This window comes from Rattus norvegicus, chromosome 18 (genome assembly GCF_036323735.1).
Source record: "Rattus norvegicus strain BN/NHsdMcwi chromosome 18, GRCr8, whole genome shotgun sequence".
Classification (NCBI taxonomy): Eukaryota; Metazoa; Chordata; class Mammalia; order Rodentia; family Muridae; genus Rattus; species Rattus norvegicus.
In genome coordinates this window covers 80,398,910-80,421,544 of record NC_086036.1, presented here as the reverse complement: position 1 = coordinate 80,421,544, position 22,635 = coordinate 80,398,910, and the positions used below count along the sequence as shown (strand labels likewise).

The 22,635-nt window shown below is 47.1% G+C and overlaps 1 pseudogene; it reads right to left on the bottom strand.

Annotated features, from left to right (window-relative positions):
- Nucleotides 1-309: 309 nt before the first annotated feature.
- Pramel7-ps3 (preferentially expressed antigen in melanoma-like 7, pseudogene 3) lies at nt 310-5,173 on the bottom strand (annotated as a pseudogene).
- Between the last annotated feature and the right edge of the window lie 17,462 nt (nt 5,174-22,635).

Here is a 22,635-nt window from a genome sequence, read left to right as displayed (position 1 = left end):
GAACTCAAGGCCTCCAGCAAGTGATGAAAAGCTTTACTCAGAAATCTAATGAGCTCAGGGGGAAATTCTCCTAAAGACACGACCGGTATCCGGGACACCCACCTACAAAGCACAGCAGATCACGTGAGCTGCATGAGCTCAAAAACATCCAACCACTCAGAACTCGAACCTCAGATCCAACCCAGAAGACCTGATTTTCAAAGGGACCCTGACTTTCTTGTTTTTTAATTGGATCTTTTCATTTATTTACATTTCAAATGTGATCCCCTTTCCTGGTTTCCACAAACCCCCTATCCCATCCCCCCTCTTCCTTCTTCTATGAGGGTGTTCCCCCATCCATCCACACACCCCTTCCTGCCTTCCCATCCTGACATTCCCCTATACTGGGGGTCAAGCCTTGGCAGGACCAAGGGCTTCTCCTCCCATTGATGCCCAACAAAGCCATCCTCTGCTACATATGCAGCTAGAGCCATGGGTCTGTCCATGTGTCCTCTTTGGATAGTGGTTTAGTCCCTGGAAGGTCTGGTTGGTTGGTATTGTTGTCCTTATGGGGTTGCAAACCCCTTCAGCTCCTTCATGAAATTCATAGGCAAATGGATGGAACTAGAAAATATTATCCTGAGTGAGGTAACCCAATCACAAAAACAAAAACAAACAAACAAAAAAAAAACCCTTAACTGATAAGTGGATATTAGACCAAAAGCTCAGAATTCACATGAAGCTCAAGAAGAAGGATGACCAAAGTGCAGATGCTTCAGTCTGTCTTAGAAGGGGGAACAAAAATATTCATAGGAGGGGATTCAGAGACAAAGTTTGGAGCAGAGACTGAAGAAATGGCCATTCAGAGCCTGCTCTATCTGGGGATCCATCCCATATACGTACAGCCACCAAACCCAGACACTATTGCTGATGCCAAGAAGTGCATACTGACAGGAGCCTGATATAGCTGTCTCCTGAGAGGCTCTGCCAGAGCATGACAAATACAGAGGCGGACGCTCACAGCCAACCATGGAACTGAGAATGGAGAAGTCAGAGAAAGGACTGAAGGCCCTGACTTTCAAGGTGGAAAGCAGACTTGGCAGAAGACAGCCACGAGGAGAAGCGAGGCTGTCGAAAGAGGACAACTTCCAAAATACCATTGTTAACTTTCTCAGAGAGGAGGGAAATATTTTATCTATAAACACGAGTAAGATTATTTCTCCAAAAAACAAACAAAAAAACACAGCAGCAATAAAAGGACTCTTGGTGGCTAAACAAAAATTTAAATATGTAGAAAAATTAAAAATAAGGGCAGAGCAGTTTGTGATCATGGGGTGATCAGTCAACAATCATCAGGGAAAGATGTAGGATTTCCCCTGCCCAGCTGCATTCGGTGCTTTCTATGAATTCAAAAATCTGGTAGTTAAGAGGACTATTCAGCCGATTAGAAATGATTCCAGATAAGACAACATTCCCTCCTTCTTTCCCCACCAATGTTAGTAACTTCCACTCCTGAGACCTAAAAGAAAAGCAAGCCAAGCATCTCAGGACCTCGCTGCACAGTGTCTGTGACTTTCTTTATAGACAGAATACATTAGGCAGGTCAGCTGCAGACTACAGAGATGGAATAGTTCCACAGTCTGTGGTGAGTCTGAGCCTTGTGTCCCATGTCCTTCTACTTCCTTAAACAGTCAGGGCACAGGATGTTATGTCTTTACCTGTCAGACCCATGCATCCATTTTTCTTCCTTCCTTCCTTCCTTCCTTCCTTCCTTCCTTCTTCCTTCCTTCCTTCCTTCCTTCCTCCCTCCCTTCCTTCCTTCCTTTCTTCCTTTCTTTCTTTGGCACATTCTTTATCGATACCTGATTATATAGACAGACACAAGGGAACCCGATAGCTAGACTCTTATCTATTATGCAGTTGTAAGGACTGGAATCCTTTTAGAGATGACAGAGACTACTGGAGTCCTTAATGTGCAGGAGGCTGATCAGAAGTTGGGAGCCCTGAAGAAGAAACGGGGCCTCACCATCGGTGGTCTACAAGCTGGCCTGGGAGGTTGCCTGTCAGCAGCCGCATTCATCTGTAAGTGGAGGGAGAGGATGAGATTGCTGAGGTCCCATCCCTTTGTTCTTCGTTGTTTTCTTCTGCTTCAGCTATCTTTATTCCCCAGGCAACTCCTGCTAGCCTGACTACCCTGGATTGCAATCTGCTGCTCGTTCACCAAAACTCCCTTCCTCAAGACTTGATTTTACATACATTGCCACATCAAAGACTCTACACATGACCCACCGGGCTGATTTGGAAGGGGGAATGTCAGAATAGCTTCATTGCACATTGTGAGGTCGTATGAAACAAGAGATTAGACAGCACATTATCCCTCCATCCCTGTGTACAGTCAAAGAACTGTCCTGATTATGACCTTGAGGACCAATTAGTGACTGAGAAGCACACCACAGAGAGGATATTAGGTTCTCAGGATCTGATCATGATTTCATATGTAGGAGAAAGCCAGTGAAGCCAGTCCTGACAGGAGTTCAGACCATCTTGTTTCATCCCATTGAGAAATGTCCAAAACCATGTGTTTTGGGTCCTCTGGATGAGAGACCTGTCTCTAGGCATTAATTTCTTAGTACCCAGAAGGAACAGTCCTGTTGTTACTCCTGGCACTCACAAAGTCTGACCTCCTTTTCATAGATACAGCATGTACCAGAGTCATAACAGGGATAGGAACCAAAGAAGACTGACTTGAGCTGCCTTACAGCTGTGAGTGTGTTCATGAGCTCAGCACAAAGCTGGGACAATCTCCCTACTTCTACATAACTCAACTCATAGCCTTCTACTGGAGCAGGGCACATTTCCATGATCAGCTGGCTCAGGTTGGTAGTGTAGTGCAGAAAGTCCTTCAGGACATCCATGGAGATGCCATTGTCATACAAATTCATGCTACATTAGGGCATTGGGTCAGGGAAAGCAGAAAGATACTGAGGTGAAAGTCATTCTTCCTACAGTCTTCTAATTCCAGAATCTGCAGTGTATCTACAGCACTCTCTGAGAAAACGTTTACAGGCATGACATTCAAATGAGTTAAAGCGACACCTCTCAAGCACAGATGTTTAAGCTGACTGTAGTTCCAACGCTGAGCAAGTGACTCCAAGTCTGACTGAGGGAGCCAGCACAGAGTGATCTTGAGGGACAGCAGTGGGGCCTCCAGACACCTGGACAACTCTTTCATGTGGTCTGTGAGAAAATCGACATCATCAATAGTGAGATGCTGAAGACGGCCGAGTTTGGGGAACAAAGAAATGATCTTGGTGACATTCCCCTCCTCCTCAAGTGTGTGAGTACTTGTTCCAATGCATACTAGCGTGAGTTTCTGAAGATTTCTCATCTTGCTGATGCAAGGTACAAACTTTGCCAGTTTGGACAGATTTCCCACTGCATTCAGTTCCAACTCCTTGATGAACTCTAGCTGCAAAAATTTTAGCACAATCCTGATCTTGGACACTTGTGTTATTCCAATCTCCAACTTCTCAAAGCCCAGATGCAGGAAATCCTTCCTCTCCTTTGTCCACTGCCACAACTGTATTTGGTGTTTATCTTCATGCAGAGAAGACATGAAGGAAAGGTCATTGAACACCCCTAAATGCTGCTTCCTCGTGTACCTTGAGTGGCCCTCCACTATTTACTCCTCAAGCATAGTTTCTACTAAGTGGTTTCTACCCTCTCTTGCATCCTGCATATCCAAGGAGGCATGGTGTCCATCCCTCAAGTCAGCCACTTGAAACCTACACGTCCTGGGGCAATACTTCCGTTTCAGTCATGTGTCTTCTCCATCCAGTATAGCCTGGAAGGTCTCCGAGTTGGGGTTATTAATCAGCAACCCAACATGAAGAGTAGGGCCAATATTCCACCAGGATCTTAACCATCTTTGCTTTTCTTTGAGTACAGAGGTGGGAAGTACTCCCTTGGTAGGTACTCCAGAACAGGGATAGTCAATACCTCACTCCTCACCAGGCTCTGAGAAGCCAGCTTCAGGAGTGTGGGTAGGGAATCAAAGACCATTCTGATGGATCTTTAGGGAGATGATCCTGATTAGGACACAGGCAACAGACTCCAGGGATCTGAGTATCTTCTCTGGCTCCAATAACCTCTCTCCCTCTCTCTCTCTCTCTCTCTCTCTCTCTCTCTCTCTCTCTCTCCATTCATTATTTCTTCTTCCTCTTCTTTTTCTCCTACTTTTTAGTTTCTTTCTTCCTTCCTTCCTTTCTTCCTTCCTTCCTTCCTTTCTCTCTCTCTCTCTCTCTCCATTCATTATTTCTTCTTCCTCTTCTTTTTCTCCTACTTTTTAGTTTCTTTCTTCCTTCCTTCCTTTCTTTCTTTCTTCCTTCCTTCCTTCCTTTCTCTCTCTCTCTCTCTCCATTCATTATTTCTTCTTCCTCTTCTTTTTCTCCTACTTTTTAGTTTCTTTCTTCCTTCCTTCCTTCCTTTCTTCCTTCCTTTCTCTCTCTCTCTCTCCATTCATTATTTCTTCTTCCTCTTCTTTTTCTCCTACTTTTTAGTTTCTTTCTTCCTTCCTTTCTTCCTTCCTTCCTCTCTCTCTCTCTCTCTCTCTCTCTCTCCCTCTTTCTTTCTTTCTTTCTTTCTTTCTTTCTTTCTTTCTTTCTTTCTTTCTTTCTTTCTTTCTTTCTTTTTGAGACAGGATTTATCTGCCTCTGCCTCCGGAGCACCGGGATTAAAGGCCTCCCGGCTGCATCTTACTTTCTTATGTGATTTGCTTATATAGCATGTTAAACTTCACAACTCATAGGTTATAAAAGAGGACAATCCTGTTTCTTCCCAACCATTATCACTTTCATATGCGGTTTCCTCCCCCGTGTCAGGTTCTCATCGACATCTTGTGCACGCTCTAGCGACACTTGACACGTGTACGAGTGTCGCGCGCCCAATGTCCCGCCAGCAAGAACGGCAACAGGATTCTTCTGTGAGCAAGCCTTTACTGTGTTACAGCTCTTCTTAGTGTTACAGCTCTTCTCAGTGTTACAGCTCTTCTGAACAGGGACTCCGAGCAGCAAAATCGCTCGGCTTATATAGACAACAGTATGCTAATTATCTCTCAGGGATTGGTGGGGCTTGGATCACCCCACTACTTGTCCTCCAGGGATTGGCGGAGAATGAATCACCTCATTAGCATATTAACGGTCTACTAAAACCTGGTGCATAAACCGCACATGTGCAGTACCGCTATTCACCACTAGAGGGAGCCCTAGCAAGGGGACAAGCCTGCACATGCGCAGTGAGTCGTTTATATCCAGACAAGGCTGGATGTCGTCGCCATCTTTGTTTCGCCGCGCCGCTCTCTACACACGAGAATATCCCTGCTTCCCCACAACCCATTCTCCACAGCTGCATCTTTCAGTGTCATTCTGATCACGCTCTATCTGTCGTCAGTATGTGGAAGTCTGCTCTGCAACCGAGCTTTACCTAGGATTCCCTCTCTAGGTGTGTGGTAGTTTGGCCAGCACTCCACTGATGACTGCTTGAATCACATGGTCTTCACTGTTGTCTTTATGCTCTGGACATCCCCCTCTGTGCTGGGAGTCAACCTCATATGCCGAGCTTTTTCTTTTCTTTTCTTGGATATTTTCTTTATTTACATTTCAAATGTTATCCCCTTTCCTGGTTTCCCTCTGGAAACTCCCTATCCCATCCTCCCTCCCCCTGCTTCTATAAGGGTGCTCTCCCACCCTCCCACCCACTCCCTCCCACCCACTCCCTCCCACCTCCCCACCCTGGCATTCCCCTACACTGGGGCATCAAGCCTTCACAGGGCCAAGTGCCTCTCCTCCCATTGATGCCCAACAAGGCCGTCCTCTGCTACATATGCAGCTGGAGCCATGGGACCCTCCATGTGTATACTTTGGGTAGTGGGCTAGTCCCTGGGAGCTCTGGGGGGTTAAAAATTAGACAGTTTCCCCATTGGGGAATTGAACCCCAGGCTCCTGCCTGGCCGGCGGGGACACTCAACACTGTACTCTCAAGGAAGAGAGCTTATTTTCAGTAGTTGAACATTATATTCCATGGGGCCACACTTACTCTCAGAAATATGCTGCTTCCCATTTCTGCCGTGTTATTTGCCATATACATTATTTTCAATGTAATTTGGCTCAAAGGAGAGATGCGTTTTTAATATTGGCAGACATCGTCACATAAAACCACATGTCACCCTACTGATCACCACAGTAGTTTAATACTGAAAAAATAAAAATGACTGAGAAAAACACAAATGTGGCTTAGACGGAAAGGAACATATAGAGGAGGGAAAGTCTAGAAACTAGACCAAAAAGAAAGCTGTGGAAAAGGAGTGAGAAAAAGAAGAAAGTTGGGGAAATCTTAGAATCTAAAGGAGAAGTGAAAATTATTCTTAAAACAAAATTATCGAAAGGAATGGTAGGGACTATTTTGGGGAAGTAAGGGACCTGGTTGTTTTTTAGATGGAAGAATCTTCCACCGTTGGCGAAATTCTCAGCATGTGAAGGCTCAGAACAGTGGAGAGCTTTGCGTTTGTTTGTTTGTTTGTTTGTTTGTTTGTTTGTTTGTTTTAATCCTACAAATTTCCAGAAAGAAAAACTAAGCAGCTACAACCAAGCAGGAAGCTGAGCCCATCGCAAAGCAATGGCAAAGGCACAGCAGAGAAGCTTGAGAGGAGCTTGCTCTTCTCTGCTCGGAGAGTAAAGTCAGGGTGGGGCTTAGACGTCTGCCTAGCCCTGGACTGTCACTCAGAGCTCACCAAGGAGTCAGACAAGCAAGGTCTGAGATGACTGGTGTCCATGTTTCCTTTCCCAGTAACAAGAAAACATGCTCTCATAGGGCAAAGGGCACAGTTGGCCTGAGAATCAGACTGTCTTTGTGTCACAGTTGGCCATGTGTCACGGGTGGTCTCGTGTAGGAGAGAGGGGCTGAACCTGAGAGACAGCACCAGATAGCAGTATAACCCTTGGTTGGAAATGGGCGTCCACGACATCCACCTGGTACTACAAATGGTAACACAAAGCCAAGCACCCCGGAAGGTAGAGATGCTCAAAACCTCCTTCACAGACAGATCTCTGGTGGTCTACACAGATTGTCCTTATTTGGAAAGAATCTGGAGGCTTCCAGATGTTAGTTTGCATGTTAACACAGTTGTCCAGACAGCTGACTACACATTAATTCTTTCTCTTCTACTTATCACATCCCATGTTCACCCCTATTGGATCAGTTTACACTTAATTCTTTTCGTGTTCTAGGATATGATGTTATTGTATGTCACTTAACATGTGCTGATATACTATGCCTTCTCAAAAGACAAGCACTCTTGAGCACCCAGGTTCACGCCAGTCCACCAATACTCCACGTCTACTCCCCAGGTAGCCCCTGGCCCTGTCAGTAGTGAATCAAGCTAGTGATGAATGGCGAAAACTGAGAGTCAGGAAGGTAAAGCCCACTCTTGAAGTGTACAGAAAAACATGGCCAGAAGGTTGACATTTCCACTTAAGAGACAAGGTAAAATCCCACCCCTAACCCACAAGAAAACAAAGAGACGCTCTGCCAGACTACAGCCAGAAAGCATGTGGCCGGAGCCAGATCTCTGGGTTCTCATGAAAAACTGCTACTCGCATCTATTAGCTGCTCCCTGGAGAGCATGGTCAGTACTTAGGGTTCCACTTCCTGTATTATGTTCTCATGTTTCTCAACTTGAAATGCCGGGGCAAGCATATCATTCACAGCACAGCCCTCAGTGTTTGACAATGTCAGGTTTAATCTGTTATCTCCTGGCACCTGCATATATTAGGAGACAGGGGGAAAATGCTTAGCAAGTGCCCGTGCCTTAGGCGGCCTGTGAGAGCCTTAGAAATGCTATTAAGGAGTCATTGTTACTCAGCATCTCACCCATGTGAAGGCATGGAAAACCTGTGTCATGTCAAAGTTCGTAACTGTTCAAGGTCACAGGGTCATGCTGTGTATCCAGGTGCCCACTGCAGCCTGTCTCCCACAGACAGCCCAAGAAAGGACCTGCTTCCCCCTGGAACTTGACTCCTAGGGTGGCCCTACTGCCCTCGATAGTTTACACTGACCAGGGAGACCCAGTGTCCTCTCACTCTCACCTCTACATCTCCACACATAACACCACAGTGGTAGCTGTTAGAAGGGCACATGGGCAAGGCAGTGAGCCATGGGCAGGGCCCATGAGTCTTTGACTGTGCAGTCAAGTAGCTGATGGTGTGAGCGCCGCTGGAAGAACCCAGAAAAGAGAAAGATGAGATGAGGAAAAGTGCTACTCAGTTCCCTTGTTTTAGAAAAGAGAAGGGCAGTGAACATCATGTGTGTTCCTGGCCATGTAGGTCGGCAGAGCTCATGGATGGACGCACAGGAGTTGAGATAGGGTGGGAAATGAGATCCTAGGGGAACCACACACGCTGCAACTGGCTGGTTAGAAATAGGATCTGATGGTTCATTTTCAAAGGTGCCTTGAGGCAGTGTAAATCCAGCTACAAATGAACAGAAAGCACCAGACGTTTATTAATGGCTGCTAGTCTAGAGCCACCCAAGCTCCAAACGACCTGCCGACACCCATGCTAACTGCTAAGCTCTCCTGTGTGCATGTGCACACATATACACACTCACACGTAGTCATGCATGCACGCATGCACCAAAAACTAAATCTAAATGGAAAAAGGACCCAGTCTAGAGTTGAGGACACATTCCTATTTGTGGAGAGCCTGCTTTGCATGAGAAAGCCCTGGCTTCCACCTCAAATGACACATAAACTGGTTTTGGTGGCAGAGTCTATCATCCCCACACTTGAGAGACACGGACAGAAGGCCCAGGCATACTCAACTGCATAAAAAATTTATGTCGCGCCAGGCAACCTGAGAGAGGACAGTGTCAACCAGAGGCAGAAATGATCTGAATGTGTGGTGACATATTGGCAGTCCTTCAAATCCACCTTTCTGCACTGCTCTGTTTGCCTTGGAATCTACTCTGCCTTTCTCTGCCCCACAGCAGCACTTGGGGATGAATGGAGAAAGACTGTCCCATCAACTGGGGTCCTTCTCATCCCTTTGCTCCAGAGGGTTCTAGAAGGTTTCTTTTTTTTTTCCGCCATCTTTATTAACTTGGGTATTTCTTATTTACATTTCAACTGTTATTCCCTTTCCTGGTTTCTGGGCCAACATCTCCCTAGCTCCTCCCCCTCCCCTTCTATATGGGTGTTCCCCTCCCCATCCACACCCCATTACCGCACTCCCCCAAAAATCACGTTCACTGGGGGATTCAGTCTTGGCAGGACCCAGGGCTTCCCCTTCCACTGGTGCTTTTTCTAGGCTATTCACTGCTACCTATGAGGTAGGAGTCCATGTATAGTCTTTGGGTAGTGGCTTAGTCCCTGGAAGCTCTGGTTGCTTGGCATTGTTGTTCATATGGGGTCTCGAGCCCCTTCAAGCTCTTTCAGTCCTTTCTCTGATTCCTTCAACGGGGGTCCTATTCTCAGTTCAGTGGTTTGCTGCTGGCATTCGCCTCTGTTTTTGCCATATTCTGGCTGTGTCTCTCAGGAGAGATCTACATCCTGTTCCTGTCACCCTGCACTTCTTTGCTTCATCCATCTTTTCTAGTTTGGTGACTGTATATGTATGGGCCACATGTGGGGCAGGCTTCTAGAAGGTTTCTTGTGCATCAAAGAATATGAAAAGGAGGTATAAGGCAACCAGAATCCTCCAGTCAGTATGAAGAAAGAGGGTGGACAGAATGGCTGTGTAGTGGACATGCGGTTTCCTTTGGGGGTGAAGGGAAAGTTCAGGCAGTGGTGATGGTGCCACAGCACTGCCAATGTACTGAATTATATACCTTAAAGTAATTTGATGGGTAAATTTTATGCTGTGTGTATTTTACTTCGATAAAAACTGCTAATTAGTAAGCCGGCTGCCAGCACCTCCTGTCACTTAGAAGACAGGCAAGTCTTCTTGCCAAGGACCTGCCTCGCACTGCCTGTGGGCGTCCTTCGCTGGACGGAGGGGCACACACAGATCAGTGAAGACTGTCCCACTGGTGTGGTCACTGCAACCCTGTAACTATTATTACTACTGCTGTTCACATTGCTATTACTCCATCCCCCTTACTGCTATTGTTCTGGCCATGATCACTATTAATATCACCGTCGTCTCTACCACCTGAAGAGCACTGCTATTCTCACTACTACGACAATGGACACCGTCACTACCACAGACATCACTGCCACCATCATTACCGCTGCTGGGATGAACACCGTGGCCTAAAAGCAACCTGAAGAGGAAGGGTTTATTTCAGTTTGCCACCATTTGTAGTCTGTCATGAAGAGGTCAGGGCAGGCACTGAAGCAGAAGCCATGGAAGAACAACGCTTGCCCCTAGAGCTTGCCCAGCCTGCTTTCTTGTAGCAGCCAGGAGACTTGCGGGGTGGCACCCCCCACAGTGGGATGGGCCCTCCTGTATCAATCCTTAATCAAGAGAAGGCTTCACAGACATGGCCAGACCAATCCGACAGGGGCAGTTCCTCCACTGAGTTTCCCTGATAACCCTAGCTTGTGTCAAGTTGAGGATGATGATGGTGGTGGTGGTGGTGATGATGATGATGATGATGATGATGATGATATAATCAGCCAGAACATTACTCTAACTGCTGTGGTTGATATCATCTTTCCTGTTACATTGCTCTTACTACCGCTGTTTTTATTAGTACTGTGACTGCTTTTGTTATTACTATTACTATTATTATTATTATTATTATTATTACCACTATTATTATTACTATGGGTGTTTGTGTTTATATAGCTAAGTGGAAGATTAGTGGATACAAAGCCTAATATAGAACTCATCTACAGACCCTAGAAGCACGGGTGCTAGGGTCTGGATTTACTGAATAGCTATGAAAAGGCAGAGGTGGATATTACATTAAATTCCATCAGATTATGTTATTTATTATATATCACATGGGCTTCTGAAATCTTCCAAAAGACAATTTCCCCCTCCAAGATGGACTTGCTGGTCACAGATGACCAATGGCCATTTTTCCTCTCCCTGCCCCTCCAAATCTCTTAAACTCACTCAATTACTCTCTATCCTGAGTTTTACCATTTTTGTACACACCAGCCCAGCGGTCTACTGAAGAAGACTAGCCCACCACGTGTGCTGTTGGTGTTAGTGGATTGACAGTTTAACAAGGTTCAGACTTACCTAGAACGCAAACCTCCAGGCACACCTGCAGTGGATTACCCGGGTCATGTTAACCTCTGGGCATAGGTAAGGGATTACCATTTTTTAGGTTGACCAAGGTGGGAGGACTCCTTGGGATGGGATCCTGGACTCCGGGAGGAGAGTGGGAGCTGAGCGCAGGCATGCACCTCCGCTTCCTGACTGTGGATATGATGCGACCAGCTGCGTCAAGTTCCTTCTGCCTTGACTCCCCCCAACATGATGGACTGGGAACTGTGAGCCAAAGTGGACCCTTCTCCTTAAGTTGCTTTTGTTGGGACGTATTATCACAGTAACAAGAAGGGAAACTAAAGCACTGAATATGCCACCGCCCCCCAGGCTTCAGTGAAGTGTTCGGTGTATACACAGACCATCCCTGAGCCGTGATATTCTGGCTGTAAGATGGGTAGAAAGTATGCCGATGCAGCCATTCTACCACGTTCAGGACTGTTCCCAGTAAATCTCACAACACACTCAGTATTCTCTTATAAAGGGGAGTTTCGTGCTGGATGGTTTTGGCTGGGCTTTAGGCTACTGGATTTTTGAGCAAATTGGGGGTAGCCTGCATTAGCTAAACTGTAGCGTCCTGTAGAATAGGTGTAGTGAGTGCATTTCCAACACCTGATACAGTCACATTGCGACATGTTTACCCAAACAGTCCAGGCATTAGGTTGAGGAACAGCTGTGTAACTTCACTTACATACTCCGAGTAGCACTCCCTCCTTCCCTCTACCTCACTCGAAGTATCCTCCAAAGTCAGTGAAACCTCACAGCTCTCAGCCAGCTGGGCTGCACTGTGGCCAGGCTCCACATGGTAAAGGGTCTTCTCCATTAGACCCACACACAGTAGGTGCTCTGTCATCTCCCTCCTGGTCTCCTTCTCGACAGGATACAGAAGAGGAAGGACCCACTTCTAGGCAAACGCATTTCCAGGTTTCGTGTTTCTGTGGCTCTGCTCTGTTCTTTCCTTGGCTTCACCCCAAGCCTCTTGGGCAATTATTTTTGGCTCATTCAGAAATGGCTTTCAGCCAAGTTTTTGCGTCCTGAATACTCGATGTAGGGCTTGTCTGCATGTAGCGTTTATGGCATTACTGGCTGGTGTTTCTTGGTAGTAAGTTTTTGTCCCTAACCCAGTTCCCTACTCATGTTCCAGGCAGCCTGCTGGCCTATCGGGGTACAGAACAAAGGTGAGTTCTTCGGCGAAGTATCTCAGACCTCAGTCTGGAAAATAATGTCTAGAATGTCCGCAGTGTTGATCTGTCCAGATTAGCAAAAGACCTCTTGAACCCCTAATGCTGCACTCAGTGGCAGGGCTAAACGAATCCAGCATGGGTCTGGTTTCTGTCTCCAGTAACTGCAGACAGTTCACATAAATGGGGCTGCAAATGCATTACTTTCTCTGTGTGGGTCCCAGCTCTCTGGTGTTTGTTTGCTTTTCTGTTTGTTTGTTTCTAGGCATGGGAGGCTGGGGGGAAATGGCTCCCTGTGTAAGGGGCTTGCTGAGCTCGCAAAGCGACCTGACTTCCACTCTCAAGTAACCAAATAGCATAGACAGGCATGTTTTTATCACCTCTCTTCTGTATGAACGCCCAAGGGCACACATAAACACTTGATCCGGATTGCTCCCTCAGATGGACTCTGTCTCAGTTGCTGGATCCAATCCCTTGCTCATGGGAGCTTTACTCACACAATGTGTGAGATTAGCGGAGGTTTGAGCCATTTCACTACAATCCAGCACCTACTCTGGCACGTGTTTCAGAAGTCTCACAGAGTCCCCTGGATTCCGCATTCCTGGATCCGTTTTAGACCTTAATTTCTCAGCCTACATGGCAGCCAAACACGAGGTATCCATTCCGCCCCTGCAGTTGCAAGTTGCCTAAGCCAGGGAGCATGCTCCTGACCCTACTCAGGCATGCAAGTCGTCCTAGCCCCAGAATTCCAGACAGGCAGTCCTTCCTGATAGATGCATGCCAAACCCAAGGTCTGTACTAAGCACAATGTTTTCAGTGGAGGAGAGAGACCATCTACAGATACCCTGACTTTCTTCCCATAGGTAGAGCCAGAGTATTGGGTTTATACAAGGATAAAGGGAGGGAGGATATGTTCTATGGAGGGCTGAGGAAAGGGGGTGCCTAAGTGGGCCCATGCTGAGACATCCCTTCCCCCTGAGGGACCAGCCATATGACAATATAGTATAGAATAGAGTGTATTCAGGGCATGGGGAGGGGAGTTAAAAGGGTAGTAGGGGCAGAGAAAGAGAGAGAGGGGGTAGAAAAGTAGAAAAGTAGAGGCTGGCCATGAGAATTTGTAGAGAAGGGGGGAGGGAATGGGGAGAGAAGGGACAAAGGGGTAGAGGGTGAGAGCAAGAGAGAACAAGAGGGAGAGGAGGGAACAAGCAGTCCCTTTTACAGTGTCAGGCATACCTGGCTGTTGCCAGGTAACTGTGGGGATGGAGCTTAGACAGAATGCTAACACAGAGTCCTGAGCGTTCACAGGCCAAGAAATTCCCAACCTGGTTCTCAACTGTGACTCTGAGTCTCATTCATCTTCCACCATGGAATTCCCAACAACGTCTTAATTTCTATATGGTTTTAAGTCCTTGTCAAGCATCTTCATGTGCTTGGAAGGGGCTCTTATATGAAAGCCTGCCTCCTAGCCAGCTTCACCTGCCATGATATGTTGACCAAAGTCTATATAGTAGACATTATCAGCCATCTAATGGTAAAATAACTGACTCAGGCTTGAAGGGAAAGCCCCAGGGTGTCACGACTTATGCCAACAGTTCATTCCCTGCTCTGAAAGTTGCCACTGTCCTCTTTATGGAGGGTGTGATGGTTTGAGAAGCCTGACCCTGGGAGTGGCACTATTAGGCCTTGTTGGAGGAAGTGTGTCACTGTGGGGCTGGTCTTTGGAAGACATTCCTCCTAGTTGCTAGAAGTCAGTCTTCTCCTGGATATAATGTTTCCCACCTTCATGATAATGGACTGACCTCTGAACTTAAAAGAGTCCTCGTTGAATGTTGTCCTTTATAAGAGTTGCCTTGATCATGGTGTCTCTTCACAGCAGTGGAAACCCTAAGACAGAGGAGGAATTCCTAAATCTCCCAGACTTGTGTCTGCCCTGCCTGTGTTCTGAAGCTGCAAAGGAGTTGCCCAATTTTCTCCAATCTGTATAACCTTTCAAAGTGTGTTTTATTCTTATTCTTCTTTTCATTGTGGTAGAATATACATGGCATACAATTGCCATGCTAACCACCTTAAGTGAAATTTAGTGGTATTTAAGTTCTGCATAAAGTGGTACCACCATCGTGTGCAGAGCAGCTGGGCCAGCCCCTCTTTGGCAGCTGCATGGCTCTCCCCAGTCGATGGCTTCTGGAGTGGGTGCAAGTGGAGGAAAGCAACTTCCCTTGGGGGACTGGCCACTAGGAACTGCACCATGCTCCCACGAAGATAACACAAACTAGACTTGTGTTTAGTTCATTTGTTTGTGTTTGTTTCCTTTCTTTTTTCTTTTCTCCTCCTCCTCCTCCTCTTCCTCCTCCTCCTCCTCCTCTTCCTCCTCCTCCTCCTCCTCCTCTTCCTCCTCCTCCTCCTCTTCCTCTTCCTCTTCCTCTTCTTCCTCCTCCTCCTCCTCCTCCTCCTCCTCCTCCTCCTCCTCCTCCTCCTCCTCCTCCTTCTTCTTCTTCTTCTTCTTCTTCTTCTTCTTCTTCTTCGCAGGTGGGTCCACCAGGAGTGGAGCAGACATGGGAGGACTGGGAGGTTAGTGAGTTTGGGTACATGATGTCAAATTCCCAAACAATTAAAAATGAATGAGTGAGTGAGTGAGTGAGATGATAAAGTGGTAGCCGGTATCCTGATCCTCTATCTGCACATCTCTCCTGTGCCTTTGAACTTAGACTCTATTCCCACTGAACACGGGCAGCTCCAGCAACCATGGCCCTACTTCTAGCTCTCACAATCTCTTCTACTGGAAATATGTGTTCCCAGTTCCAGCTTTGAAATGCAAAGATTTATAGCAGAAGTCCTCCTCAGCCTCTGAGAACACTGCCAATCTATGGGTTCTACCTATGAAACACATGAACTCAGGAGCAGAAGGGGAGAGGGAGGAGGGAGAGGAGAGGAGCTGAGAGGAGAGGAGCTAAGAGGAGAGAAGACAGGAGGGGTGGAAAGGGGAGGGGAGAAGAGAGAAGAGGAGGAGAGGAGGGGGAAGAAAGGAGGGAAGGAAAGGGAGGGGAGGAGATGAGCTAAGAGGTGAGAAGACAGGAGGGGTGGAAAGGAGAAGGGAGGGGAGGGAAGGCAAGGGAGAGAAGGGGAGGAGAGGGGAGGGAGGAGACAAGAGGGGAGGAGAGAAGAGGTGAGAAGAAGGAAGGGGAGGAGAGGAGAGGGAAGAGGAGGGGAGGGGAAGGGAGAAGGGAGGAGGGAAGGGGAGGGATGAGAGGAGAGATGTATTTTCCTCAATCTGGAAAATAAATACATAGAGTTTCAATGGAAATTTCATAAATTTATAAGAAATTCATGAGAAACTTTTGTGGAAGAGAAAACGGGAGGTGGATATGATCAAGATACACCACATACACATATGATATTGTCAAAGAATAAAAGCATTCTAAAAAGAAGAATATTTGATACAATGAAAACATAACAAGTTGGTGCTGAAACACTAAGAGTGCTAGGGTATGGGGTGGGCAGCCTGGCAAGGGACATGGGAAAGGGTGCACGCCTAGCTGGACAGGTCTGTGCAGATTTTCCCACCCTCCACTCTGGGACTCTGGTAGGACTGCTTCCCCCTCTATTCAAAGCCTCCCATTCATAGGCCTACAATGCCTCACTTGATCTAACCGATGACCCAAATAACTTTAAGTAGCTCTCCATGGGTGGCCGACTAGTGATGGAGGGTGTGCAGTTACAGCTGCCCACACTGGCCGCCTTTTCTCTCCAGAGCCTATGTGGGGTGGGGGAGCAATGTCCTGGTTAAGAAGTTCCTCTAACACCCTCTCCAGAGAGAAGAGGGGAACGGCCCATTTGTCCCTGCCATGGCCAGTGCAAGCAAGGAGAGGAAGACAGAAAGAGGAGAGACAGGGTAGCAGGATTGACATCCACCTTTCCTGCCTTGAGGGGACATGCATGCAGTGAACGAATTCATCCAGGCCAGAGAGGCAGAGGTTGAGAGCTTATTAGACATACTACAATGTTTCCTGAGTATTCTGGGCAGTAGACAAAAACTACACAGAGCAGCATAGGGGAGCACAGTGTTTGTATGAGAGGGAACTTCTATGCCAGCACTTGGGGAATGGTTCAGTGCCACAGTAACCTGGCAACAGCCATGTATGCCTGACACTATAAAAGGGGCTGCTTGGGAAGAGCTTGAAGGGGCTCGAGACCCCATATGAACAACAATGCCAAGCAACCAGAGCTTCCAGGGACTAAGCCACTACCTAAAGACTACACATGGACTGACCCTGGGCTCCAACCTCATAGGTAGCAATGAGTAGCCTAGTAAGAGCACCAGTGGAAGGGGAAGCCCTTGGTCCTGCTAAGACTGAACCCCCAGTGAACGTGATTGTTGGGGGGGAGGGCGGTAATGGGGGGAGGATGGGGAGGGGAACACCCATATAGAAGGGGAGGGGGAGGGGCTAGGGGGATGTTGGCCCGGAAACCGGGAAAGGGAATAACATTCGAAATGTAAATAAGAAATACTCAATAAAAAGAAAATGAAAAAAAAGGGGGGGTTGCTTGCCACCTCCTCACTCTCGCTCTCTTGTTCTCTCTTTTTCTCTTTCTCCTCGCTTGCTCTTCCCTTTCCCCTCTCTTCCCCATTCCCTTCCCCCTTTCTCTCCATGTGCTCATAGCAGGCCTCTACTCCTCTCCTCTCCTCTCCTCTCTCTCTCTCTCTCTCTCTCTCTCTCTCTCTCTCTCTCTCCCTCTCTCTTTCTCTGCCTTTCTCTGCCCCTACTACCCTCTTGACTCCCCTCCCCATGTCCTGAATAAACTCTATTCTATACCATCCTGTGGCTGGTCCCTCAGGGGAAGGGATGCCTCAGCATGGGCCCGCAGAGGCACTCCCTTCCCCTTACCTCACCACACCTACACAGAACACACCCCCCTTTATCTTTTTATAAACACATCACATTTTCTCTACCAAGTAGAGACTGAGAAGCAGGAAACTTCTCAGACACTGCAGGCAATGACAGGTAGCACATTTATTAAAAGCTAAGATGAGTGTACATCACGACACAGAGAGGAAGACTCCCCAAAAGACACAAAGAGAGGAAGACTCCCCAAAAGGGAGAGACGGCACCTGGAAACCAAAGTCTATTTCCCTGAGGGGTGAGGGTTTGGGTGGTTTTGGTGACCTGGGATGGGACCGATCATTTTGCATTGTTCAGCTTAAACAAAGCAAGGGTAACACGTTTAGGACCAACGTCAACATACCTGACCAGCTCGGACCAATCAGACAGAAAGGAAGCCCATGCTAGTAGGAAGAAAAGACCACCAGGCTTCAAAAGGAATAAGCTGGGGGTTTACCACGATTGTTATCCATCTGAGGTCCCTTTCCTTGTCTGTCACTCAGGGATGTATCCAGCTCCTAGCTCCCAGTCGGTGTGTAAATATTAAGATTATCAAGGAAAACCAGAGTGGCCCAGTAAGGCCTCATTATTATTGAGGAGTTCTCAGTAATGTGAATGCTGGAGAGGAACCAGATTGTGCATTGGAGGAGAAGAATCTACAGTATGCTGACCTTCCCCTCCAGCTAGAATCCCCAAATAATGGGGTCTGCATCATTGGGAAAGATTCTGAGGTACAGCGGCATTTCCTGCCCATCTGCTAAGGCTCTAAGATTGAAGGTCCAACAATTTCAACATGACTCCTAGCCTTCTCTCTCTCTCTCTCTCTCTCTCTCTCTCTCTCTCTCTCTCTCTCTCTCTGTGTGTGTGTGTGTGTGTGTATGTGCATGCGTTTGTGTGCACACATGCGTGTACACGTATGACTGTCTTCCTCTGTCATTCTATTTGTTTTTCTGAGACAGAGTCTCTCTCCTCCCCATGCTAGGATCATAGCTCTGGACCACCACAGCCAGCTCTTGTCTGCTGTGCTCTTTTCTCACAGGGCTCTGGGCTGAAATGCCAACCCTCATGTCCTGGTGTTCAGTGCAGAGGATAACTATCCACCCAGCCTCAGAGAGAAGATTAGAGTGGTCATTTTAAGTAGGAAAATCAGGCTTGGGAATGTTAACTGCATTTTTATGGAGTGTAATCATCCGCCTCGCTATCCACAGAGCGCGATCGTTAGGAACACTGTCACATTCAATAAATGTGTGTGAGCCACAGCCATGAGCCAGGCTCCAGGCTGGACGCTGGAAGCCGAGCGATAAGGAGACCTCGGCTCTGACGGTGAGATCGTAGAGCAATGACAACATAACTCTGCACTAATTGTTTCTGACAGGTAGCCGCATCTGACCTACACAGGGAAGCAAAGGGATTCTCCAGTCAGTGCTATTGCTTTCCAATATAGCTTGTGCTGCCTGCCTGCCAGTCTTCAGGCTAGCAGTCCCCTGGATCTTTTTGTCAGCACATCATGCTGACACCCAAGACTCCAACCCAGCAGCAAATCTTCCGTGTTAAAAAGCAGATGAAGGGCGTTACAGCCAGGACGGGAGCTGGCTTCCAGAGGGCCACTGACACATGTCACCGTTCAGCCTGTCCTTTCCAACAGAAACATGAGCTGTTCCCTGAGACCCTGACTTTCTGCAAAGGCCTGTGAGGCTTTGCCCTCCCTGGGGCCTCCTCTTGGCTGCTCTAGTCACACAGATTCTTTTCCCTTTGGAAAGTTTGCGAGGGAGCGAACACATTCCCACACTCAGGGGGGACCCAGAACTGCATTTCCAAGCCATCAGGAGCACCAGCTGCTCAAAGGGGGTTTTCATCTTCAATGACTTTATTTGGTGCGAAAGACAAACACATTATTCACCACTCTTTAGAATGCCTGTTTGCAGAAAACAAAGTAAGAAACAAGTAAGTCCCCTTCTACTCACAGCCTTGATGCACATTCAAAAAGCCTTTCCTTCCCACCTTCCTCCCAGCCCTTGTCAAGGCTTGTAGTGATTTGTAATCTGTGAGTCTGTGTTTTAATATCTGCAGCTGTGAAGCTGGGGAAAAAAAAAACCGCCTCAGGTTCACCTTAGGGAGCACTTACTTCACAGGAGAATAACATTTCTCAGAACAGTGTGACTTTGGGTTAAATGGCAAAACTAAGCGTGGTGAAAAAGGTTTCCATTTGAGTCGATGGTGCCCCAGTGTAGACGTGACCTTGGGGCTTAGGTGACAGCAGTAACTGGAACAGGTCTCAACTTCTGTCACTCTGAGCCTCTGGCTCAGATGCAGAGGTAGTAAGCAGGGCAGAGGGAGACCCTTTCTCTCAGGTGACAGTCACATGGTCTGCTTTCTCAGACTAGGAAGTCCCCTGACTTCAGAGGATGAGACAGTGTAATGTCTCTTCACAGAAGGGCTCAGTGGTGGTCTCCAGCTTGACAGTTCCCTCAGCAAAGCTTCCCTGCACTCTACTCAGCTCAGCCTGGATGTGTTAGGAGGTCAACGGCCTATTGTGCATTCCTGTGCGTTCGTTGAGACTGGTGTGTGGCCTGCTGATGAATGACCTCCACAAACATGCCCAAATCCCAATCCCTTGAGAGCAGGCTTATATGGCAAAAGGCACTTTGCAGATGTGGCTGGGAGTTCTTTTATTGTTCAACAAGTATTTATTTTCCATAATAAGCAGGCCTGGTCTACAGCTGGGTATCCAGCCATGAATAAAGCAAATACGAATTCCTGCATTGATAAGACTCTTTTCTGAGTGGGACAAACTGTTGGTATTCTGTCTAAGCTCTACCCCCACAGCTACCTGGGAACAGCTAAGTATGCTCTGCCCCACAGTTGCCTGGCAACAGCCAGCTGTGCCTGACTATAAAAGGGGCTGCTTGCCCCTCCTCTTTCTCTTGCTCTCTCTTTCTCTTTTTCTCTTCTCTTCCCTGCTCTTCTCCTCTTCCCTGTCCCTTCTCTCTATACCCCTCCTCCCTTCACATGCTCATGGCTGGCCTTTCCTCTCCTCTCCTCTTCTTCTCTCATTAATTGTCTCCAGGTGGAACCATGTTGGCTTGGTGTGCTTTGCCGAGGCATGAGCCGAGACTTCTACACCAACACTGGTTCTAACACAAAGAGACAATAAAAATAGTAGGAAAAAATAAATCAGAGAAGGACGTGGAAGGGGGACCTTAGAACCGGAGTAGCCAGAGTTGCCACACTTTAACCCAACACACCAAATATGGCATTTTGTAATGAGAAAGAACGAGAAAGCACATGGAAACCCCAAGGAGGGACACCACAGGCAGACGGCTTATGGAGGAAGCATGTCTGGCATATTCAGGAAACAATGTGACCAAAGCCAGCTTGGGGAGCCGAAAAGCAGAAGGAACAAAGGAAGAGGAGTACGAAGGCCTTTAAGTCATGTGAAGACGTCTTCCCTTTTACACCAGACAGCCCTGAAGCCAGTGGAGATTATGAATACACATGATTCATTCTTTGAGACTTTCCTTCAGGTAAACAATGTTGATCAAATCAACCCCACGCTCTCCCCATCAGACCCCCTTGTCATGTCTGTCTCCTTCCCAACCTCACATTTTCCTTTCAGAGCCCACTGAGTCCAATCAGGGTTGTCCCCATGTGTATGGGCAACAGCAGATACCACTTCCCTTAAGAAAACTGGCTGTCCCTTCTCCAGCAGTCCTCAGGTGGATGGGGTTTCCTCAGCCCCTCACTCAGCGGTGCTAGAGTTCTGACTGGCTTGGTCTTTCACAGGTCTTGCTTAGACAACCAGAACCACTACAATGTGTGAGTGTAGAGCCCTGTTGTGTGCAGAAGACAGCTCTTCATGGCCATTCTGGCTCTTAGTCTTCTTAATCCCTCTCCCTCAACTTTCTCTGAGCCCCGTGAAGTGTGTGACATAAGTATTCCCATCTAGGGCTGAGCAGTTACTCACTCTCTGAACTCTACTGGCTAGCGCTCTATATTAGTCAATGTCCCCTGCAAAAACAAACTCCTCTGATAAGAGTTAAAAGCTGCACTGAGCTGTAGCGAGAATTTTGGTTTCTTTAAAAACAAACAAACAAGCAAAGAAACAAACAAAAAAATGAACACACGCAGAGATAAGAAAGTGTTTTTGTTTTAATCCCAGGTAGGGATACAGGAATGCTTCAGATTATCCACAGCAGCTGACTGCGGTTGGCCTCATGCTCTAGGAGGGGTGTGATTTCGCCAGCTGCACACAGTTTCTGCAATTGGTGTTTGAAATTCTGGGGACTTTTCAGAGCACACATAATGCTAGAGCCCCAGTAGGTGGGTTGGTTGTTGGGAGTTGGTGGTTGGTTGCTGTTGGTGGTTGCAATTTGTTAAGGTAGTTGTACGCAAAGAAGAAAGAAGAAAATATTAGATATCCTGATGACAAAGATCAAACGTCCCCTAAGGACCTTACACCCTTAACCAGCAGGATAACTATCATGGCGTCCCCATTCCATTCTCTCCATTATCCTAGAGTTATGGACTTGAAAGGGTGGGAACAGGATGGAGAATGGTGGAAGAAAGAATAACCCACAAAGTAACAAAAGATTGGATCTATGAGTAAAGATGTAAGAAGGTAAAGGCAGTTTGATTCTGTGTCCCTTTGGATTGGTGGGATCACAATCCTAGAAACACAGCTTCCAGACGCTGAGCAGGCTAGGAAAAAGGTTGACCCTGCTACCCCACAAAGGAGCCAATCCTGTGACCCTGTGACCCCAGCCCAGGGACTCTGACTTTGGACCTCTGACTACCAGAGTAGTAGGAGCCACTTGTATTGTTTTAAGCTCCTAAGTGTGTGGCATTTGTTACATCAGCAATGAAAGGCTGATACACTGTATGCAAACTAGTTACTTTTCTGTTACTATGACCAAGTATCTGATAGAAGCAGTTAAGCAAGGAGAAATGACTAGGCTCACAGTTTGAGGGTTTAGTCTATGGCGTAGGAAAGAAGGTGGGCTGGTAGCAGGAGTGAGCAGCTGTGCTTCACCTCCACACAATATGGCAGAACAGGAAGCAGAGAAAGGATGTTGCTGCATGTGCAGTGTTCCCATTTGTCTTGGCTTTGTTCAGATTGTGACTGTGCCAGGTTCTTCCTTCTTGGAATGAGAAAGTACGTAAATTGTTTTTTGTTCATTTGTTTATTTTAGGGGTTTTTGTTTGTTTGTTTGTTTTTTACAGGTACCTAGGGTTGAGATACTTTTAAAAGACACCTAGGACTTTGAAAGAGAATTTGAACTATGGGACTTTTAAAGTTATAAAGTGTTTCATGTGTGGTATTAATATTAA